The sequence below is a fragment of the Triticum dicoccoides genome, chromosome 6A (genome assembly GCF_002162155.2).
Source record: "Triticum dicoccoides isolate Atlit2015 ecotype Zavitan chromosome 6A, WEW_v2.0, whole genome shotgun sequence".
NCBI lineage: Eukaryota > Viridiplantae > Streptophyta > Magnoliopsida > Poales > Poaceae > Triticum > Triticum dicoccoides.
Genome location: NC_041390.1, coordinates 96,279,014 through 96,287,287, shown reverse-complemented (window position 1 = coordinate 96,287,287; position 8,274 = coordinate 96,279,014).

The following is an 8,274-nucleotide window of genomic DNA, read 5'->3' as shown; positions in this document are numbered from 1 at the left end:
ATATGCACAGGGTGGAGAGGGGGGGGGGAGGAGGGAGAGAAACAACTACATGGCTAAGTTACAAGACGGAGGCAATATCCTTAGCAAGGATTCCTCTATAGATCTCTCTATGTATAGGTTCAATGTATAGTAGCCAAAGTGTCGTGCACCAGATGTTTTGTGTGGTCAGGTAGTCTGTGTAGGAGATCTCGAAAGTCATTAATGAACCTCCTTTTCCATGAGCCAATGCACGGCCTCATGTTTCTAAAGTGATTGTTATTGCGTTCTTTCCATAAGCTCCAGGCTGCCAGGAGGAATATCTCCATGATCATTTTGTGATGGTGTCTTTCTTTCAATTTTTCCAGCAGCTGGAGGTGATGTTGATGGTTGCTCCATGTGATGTTCAGTATCCTCCAGCAGGCCTGGCTAAAAGTGTAGTGGAAGAAGAGGTGCTCCATTGTTTCTTCAATGTGTTGGCCACATAGCAAACAATCCAAATTGGTCCCTATGTTATAATGTCTCCGCTTGAGCATGTTCCTTGTATTAAGATGGTCAGATAGGAGGAGCCACCCAAAAACCTTTATTTTTGCCGTGCATTTAGTTTTCCATAGCCAGTTGAAAGCCACATGCGCCTTTATCTCTCTGAAGTAGTAGCTGTAATACGATGTTGTTTTAAAACTGTGTGCACCCCAACAGCAGGTCCATGTATCATTCTCGTTTGTGAGTTCCACAGTAGCTACTTCCCTTTGAATCTGCCTCAGCTCATTGTGGGCTTGTACTGAAAGCGGGAGATGAAAGGTTGCTGCCAGATCAAATGTGTTGAGGAAGGCTTGAATCAGAATGTCACCGTTCCTGCAGTAAGAAAATGCTCTTGGGTATTTTTCCTCGTAAATGGAATGGTTCCAGTCAACTTTCCAGAACAGGGTGGAGCTGCCATTGTGCACATTGACTTGGGTTATTTCCCGATAAATTGGCTTTCATTGGATGAGGTCTCGCCACCAAAAGGGTCCGCAAGGTTCTATTGCATGGGGTACAGAATCTGTATAATATGTATTCCAGATGAGGCTAACCCAAGGCGTGTCTTGCTGATTGTAGAACTTGTGTAGGAGTTTGAGCAGCAAAGCGTCATTTTGAATATGAAGGTCCAGGACCCCGAGTCTACCACTCTGTTTTGGGGAGCAAACCATGGACCAAGCAGCCAGCGAGTTAAATTTGTCTCCATTGTCCGTTTTCTTATGCCAGAGGCAGTATCTCCTGATTTTGTCCAATTGTGCAATGATTTTCGGTGGGAGTCTTAAGGTGCCCATGGGGTAGATAGCCAGCGACGTGATGAGGGAGTTTAGGAGTGCTAATCTATCTGCATAGGACATGAGTGACATAGCCGCAGTGACCCTTCTTTCTGCCTTGCAAACAAACGGTGTCAGATCCAAAACCGAAGGTCGAGTGGTGCCTAAGGGTAGCCCAAGGCAAGTGAATGGCATGGTTGCTTGCTTATTTTGATGAATCTATAGCTAGTAAAATAGTTTATAAACCATAGAGAAGTTGGAATACAGTAGGTTTAACACCAATATAAATAAAAAATGAGTTCATTACAGTACCTTGAAGTGGTCTCTTGTTTTCTTTCGCTAACGGAGCTCACAAGATTTTCTTCTTTAAGTTTCGTGTTGTGAAGTTTTCAAGTTTTGGGTAAAGATTTGATGGATTATGGAACAAGGAGTGGCAAGAGCCTAAGCTTGGGGATGCCCATGGCACCCCCAAGATAATCTAAGGACACCTAAAAGCCAAAGCTTGGGGATGCCCCGGAAGGCATCCCCTCTTTCGTCTACTTCTATCGGTAACTTTACTTGGAGCTATATGTTTATTCACCACATGATATGTGTTTTTCTTGGAGCGTCTTGTATTATTTGAGTCTTTATTTGTTAGATTACCACAATCATCCTTGCTGTACACACCTTTTGAGAGAGACACACATGATTCGGAAATTATTAGAATACTCTATGTGCTTCACTTATATCTTTTGAGTTATATAGTTTTTGCTCTAGTACTTCACTTATATCTTTTAGAGAACGGTGGTGGATTTGTTTTATAGAAACTATTGATCTCTCATGCTTCACTTAGATTATTTTGAGAGTCTTAAATAGCATGGTAATTTTCTTAAATAATCCTAATATGCTAGGTATTCAAGATTAGTAAAATTTTCTTATGTGTGTGTTGAATACTAAGAGAAGTTTGAAACTTGATAATTGTTTTGAGATATGGAGATGGTGATATTAGAGTCATGCTAGTTGAGTAGTTGTGAATTTGAAAAATTCTTGTGTTGAAGTTTGTGATTCCCGTAGCATGCACGTATGGTGAACCGTTATGTGATGAAGTCGGAGCATGATTTATTTATTGATTGTCTTCCTTATGAGTGGCGGTCAGGGACGAGCGATGGTCTTTTCCTACCAATCTATCCCCCTAGGATCATGCGCGTAATACTTTGCTTTGATAACTTCTAGATTTTAAATATGAATGTGAGTTCTTTATGACTAATGTTGAGTCCATGGATTATACGCACTCTCACCCTTCCACCTTTGCTAGCCTCTCTAATACCGCGCACCTTTTGCCGGTATCATACACCCACCATATACCTTCCTCAAAACAGCCACCATACCTACCTATCATGGCATTTCCATAGCCATTCCGAGATATATTGCCATGCAACTTTCCACCGTTCTGTTTATCATGACACGCTCCATCATTGTCATATTGCTTTGCATGATCATGTAGTTGACATTGTATTTGTGGCAAAGCCACCGTTCATAATTCTTTCATACATGTCACTCATGAATCATTGCCATCCCAGTACACCGCCGGAGGCATTCATATAGAGTCATATTTTAATTTGTTCTAAGTATCGAGTTGTAATTCTTGAGTTGTAAGTAAAAAAAAGTGTGATGATCATCATTATTAGAGCATTGTCCCAGTGAGGAAAGGATGATGGACACTATGATTCCCCCATAAGTCGGGATGAGACTCCGGACGAAAAAAGAAAAGAAAAGAGGCCATAAAAAGGAGAAAAGGCCCAAATATAAAAAATGAGAGAAAAAGAGAGAAGGGACAATGCTACTATCCTTTTACCACACTTGTGCTTCAAAGTAGCACCATGATCTTCATGATAGAGAGTCTCCTATGTTGTCACTTTCATATACTAGTGGGAATCATTCATTATGGAACTTTGCTTGTATATTACAATGATGGGCTTCCTCAAAATGCCCTAGGTCTTCGTGGTCAAGCGAGTTGGATGCACACCCACTTAGTTTCTTTTTGTTGAGCTTTCATATACTTATAGCGATAGGGCATCCGTTGCATGGAGATCCCTACTCACTCACATTGATATCTATTGATGGGCATCTCCATAGCCCGTTGATATGCCTAGTTGTTGTGACACTATATTCTCCCATTTTTGTCTTCTCCACAACCAGCATTCTATTCCACCTATAGTGCTATGTCCATGGCTCACGCTCATGTATTGCGTGAAGATTTAAAAAGTTTGAGAACATTGAAAGTATGAAACAATTTCTTGGCTTGTCATCGGGGTTGTGCATGATTTCAATACTTTGTGTGGTGAAGATGGAGCATAGCCAGACTATATGATTTTGTAGGGATAACTTTCTTTGGCCATGTTATTTTGAGAAGACATAATTGCTTAGTTAGTATGCTTGAAGTATTATTATTTCTATGTCAATATTAAACTTTTGTCTTGAATCTTTCGGATCTGAATATTCATGTCACAATTAAGAAGAATTACACCGAATTTATGCCTAGTACCATTCCACATCAAAAATTCTTTTTTTATCATTTACCTACTCGAGGACGAGCAGGAATTAAGCTTGGGGATGCTTGATACGTCTCCAACGTATCTATAATTTTTGATTGCTCCATGCTATATTATCTACTGTTTTGGACATTATTGGGCTTTATTATCCACTTTTATATTATTTTTGGGACTAACCTATTAACCAGAAGCCCAGCCCAGAATTGCAGTTTTTTTTGCCTATTTTAGGGTTTCGAAGAAAAGGAATATCAAACGGAGTCCAAACGGAATGAAACCTTCGGGAAAGTGATTTTCTCACCAAACATGATCCAGGGCACTTGGACCCTACGTCAAGCAACCAACAGGGAGGCCACGAGATAGGGGGCGCGCCTACCCCCCAGGCGCGCCCTCCACCCTCGTGGCCCCCCTGTTGCTCCACCGACATACTTCTTCCTCCTATATATACCTACGTACCCCCAAACTACCAGATACGAAGCCAAAACCCTAATTCCACCGCCGTTACTTCCTGTATCTACGAGATCCCATCTTGGGGTCTGTTCTGGAGCTCCGCCGGAGGGGGCATCGATCACGGAGGGCTTCTACATCAACACCATAGCCCTTCCGATGAAGTGTGAGTAGTTTACCTCAGACCTACGGGTCCATAGTTATTAGCTAGATGGCTTCTTCTCTCTTTTTGGATCTCAATACAATGTTCTCCCCCTCTCTTGTGGAGATCTATTCAATGTAATCTTCTTTTGCGGTGTGTTTGTTGAGAACGATGAATTGTGGGTTTATGATCAAGTTTATCTATGAACAATATTTGAATCTTCTCTGAATTCTTTTATGTATGATTGGTTATCTTTGCAAGTCTCTTCGAATTATCAGCTTGGTTTGGCCTACTAGATTGATCTTTCTTGCAATGGGAGAAGTGCTTAGCTTTGGGTTCAATCTTGTAGTGTCCTTTCCCAGTGACAGTAGGGGCAGCAAGGCACGTATTGTATTGTTGCCATCGAGGATAAAAAGATGGGGTTTATATCATATTGATTGAGTTTATCCTTCTACATCATGTCATCTTGCCTAATGCGTTACTCTGTTCTTGTGAACTTAATACTCTAGATGCATGCTGGATAGCGGTCAATGTGTGTAGTAATAGTAGTAGATGTAGGCAGGAGTCGGTCTACTTGTCTTGGACGTGATGCCTATATACATGATTATACCTAGATATTCTCATAACTATGCTCAATTCTGTCAATTGCTCAACAGTAATTCGTTCACCCAACGTAAAATACTTGTGCTCTCGAGAGAAGCCACTAGTGAAACCTATGGCCCCCGGGTCTATCTTCATCATATTAATCTTCTAATACTTAGTTATTTTCATTGCCTTTTATTTTAATTTGCATCTTTATCATAAAAATACCAAGAATATTATCTTATCGTATCTATCAGATCTCACTCTCGTAAGTGACCGTGTAGGGATTGACAACCCCTTATCGCGTTGGTTGCGAGGATTTATTTGTTTTGTGTAGGTGCGAGGGACTCATGCGTAACATATTTTTATCATATTTATCATAAAAATTTGTCATGATCATCACCAACATTTTGACTCCTTCCAGAATACCAACCAAATTCATGATGACAAGTACCATCCTCCCCCTCGATGATTTGTGTTATCATCGGCAACGTTAATGCCCTCCCTCCAACGCACACTTGCTCATGTTTTGTGTATTACCTTTTGTTCATTTCTATCCTGCTTGTGTTATGTTCTACCTTGGAGTATTACCATCTTTTATGTCAAGGATGTCGTGGGGATTTCACCACCTCTTGAGAATTCTTGATATAGGTGATACTTATCACCATCACCATTCTTGTCTTGGTCCTCGTGTTGTTCCTAACTGGAATACCGAAAAATGGACTAGTAATTTTATAACTTCTAGCAACCTTATTGCTTTGAAGTTAATGGTCGACATTTCATTCTTGGGCCATTTGTTATCAAATCACCATTCTAACATTGATTATGCTACCTAAGACCGTATTTCGGGTGCACCTTCTACCAATATTTAATTGTGTATGTTTTCCTCGAGCATACCTCATTATATCATTTGATCTGACAAATGTTATCTCCTTGTTCACATAATTGTGGAAATCCATCTTTTAGTAAAAATCGTGGAATTGTCGCCGAGTCCATCAGCCACCCCTCGTCATTTCATTGGTTTAATGATGAACTCTTGTTTTAGAACTCGCTTCCATAGTTCATTTCCGGAGGATCTTACAATGTCATCTAATCAATTTGTGTCGCACCTTTTTCTTCTCAGGTATCCTAAGTCTGAGGTATCCTGACACCAATCAGATCTGAATCTCGGTCAGATATGATGGTTGGAATATATTTTTGAAGAGTTATAACATCGGTCCTTATATGACCCGGTAAGGTGATGTCATGCCTAGCACACCTTGCCAGAGGACCCATTGTTATAGTTTTCCCTTTTTAGCAAGGTTATCCATTCTTTCATGAGGAAATTGTAACACTTATTCTATGGGTTGTTCCTGATGGATCCTTTGGGTATCCAAAGTCGGACCGTGCTTGAAGACCATGTCAATGCTATCTCGAAGCATGTCTGTGGTACTCCGATTTTCAACAATAACATTTGAAGCCCAATGCTAAATGTTTCCTGCTCAATTATCCCAAACAGCATTGTATGGGTAATGTCATGAAATTTCTCTCCCCTACGTAAAGAGCTTTCTACATTATATCTTGTCATGGATATCATGCTCTACTTGTTGTCATAGTAATGGGCCAGGGGTAGGCTAACCCAGGCCCAGAACCTTTCAAGACATTGAGCCGGACTGCGCCCCTCGAGACCCCAGGACGAAGAGCCGCCTTCTGAGAGTCGGCGGCGAGGCGGTCGACTGCCCACTCGCGGCCAAGTCCCAGGGACGACTTTAGGATAAGCCGACTCCTGACTGGCGACTTCCAGAGAAGCCGGCCTTGGGGAGTCCTCCCGCGACGCCAACAACCCCCATGCCCTCATAAAGAGGGACGGGACGGGGAGTGGCCATAGTAAGGTCCACTCCCACCCCTTTTCCAAGGGCAGGCGTGGCTACAGTACGCCGTACCCGCAGACATCTCCGCGCGACGCGACACTATTGCCATGCCGACCCCGGTGTCAGCCCCAGAGGGCGGAGTCCTGTGCCTACGACGGCCTGCCGGTACAACCTAGGGATGATGGGTCCCACCAGTCGGCGGGCGTACGAAAGACGGCGAGAGTGCCACCAGTCGGCCCGGATGGGAGTTGGCCCCCAGGAGTCGGCCGGCCCCTCCCCACAGGCCCCACGCGCCATTAATCAGACACGACAGGGAGTGGCCACAGTGATCGCCCTCCAGACGGCAGAGCTGTCGCCACGACCTCATGACCGAGCCCGCGTCATTAGAGGCATGGCTACAGTAATCTACAGTCGGCAAGACCCGCCCGTGGCAGACGCGGCCTGTCGGCTCCGTACCGAGCCAGTCGACGGGCCCCAGGAGTCGGCGGATAAGACGGTGGCCAGAGAGACTGACGGCTGGGCCCGCGCCCAGCTGGATTACCATTGTACCCCTAGGGGGTAGGCCTATATAAACCCCCCAGGGCATCCACGCAAAGGGTTGGAATCCATTAGCACTATACTAGGTCATATAGGAAGGAGAGAGCTAGCCTTGCCTTCTCCTACCTCCAGGAAACAGCTCGAGGTGCAACCGTGTAAACACTTTGCCATAGTGATCATGCGGAGACCCCGCAGAGCAGCAGTAGGGGTATTATCTCCCCGGAGAGCCCCGAAGCTGGGTAAGATTCGCCGGCGTGCATGCCTTCGCCTTATCGTGTTTCCAGGCACCGGCGACGTTCTACTCGCCCCCACCATGATAAGCCTGTTGGGGAACGTAGTAATTAAAAAAAAATTCCTATGCACACGCAAGATCATGGTGATGCATAGCAACGAGAGGGGAGAGTGTGATCTACGTACCCTTGTAGATCGACAACGGAAGCGTTAACTTGGTTGATGTAGTCGTACGTCTTCACGGCCCGACCGATCAAGCACCGAAACTACGGCACCTCCGAGTTCTAGCACACGTTCAGCTCGATGACGATCCCCGGACTCTGATCCAGCAAAGTGTTGGGGAAGAGTTCCGTCAGCACGACGTCGTGGTGACAATCTTGATGTACTACTGTTGCAGGGCTTCGCCTAAGCACTGCTACAATATTATCAAGGACTATGGTGGAAGGGGGCACCGCACACGGCTAAGAATATGATCACGTGGATCAACTTGTGTCTCTAGAGGGTGCCCCTGCCTCCGTATATAAAGGCTCAAGGGGGGGAGTGCGGCCGGACGGAGAGGCGCGCCAGGAGGAGTCCTACTCCCTCCGGGAGTAGGACTCCCCCCCTTTTCTAGTTGGAATAGGATTCGCGGAGGGGGAAAAGAGGAGAGAGAGGGGGAAGGGTGGCCGGCCCCCTCTCCTTGTCCTATTCGG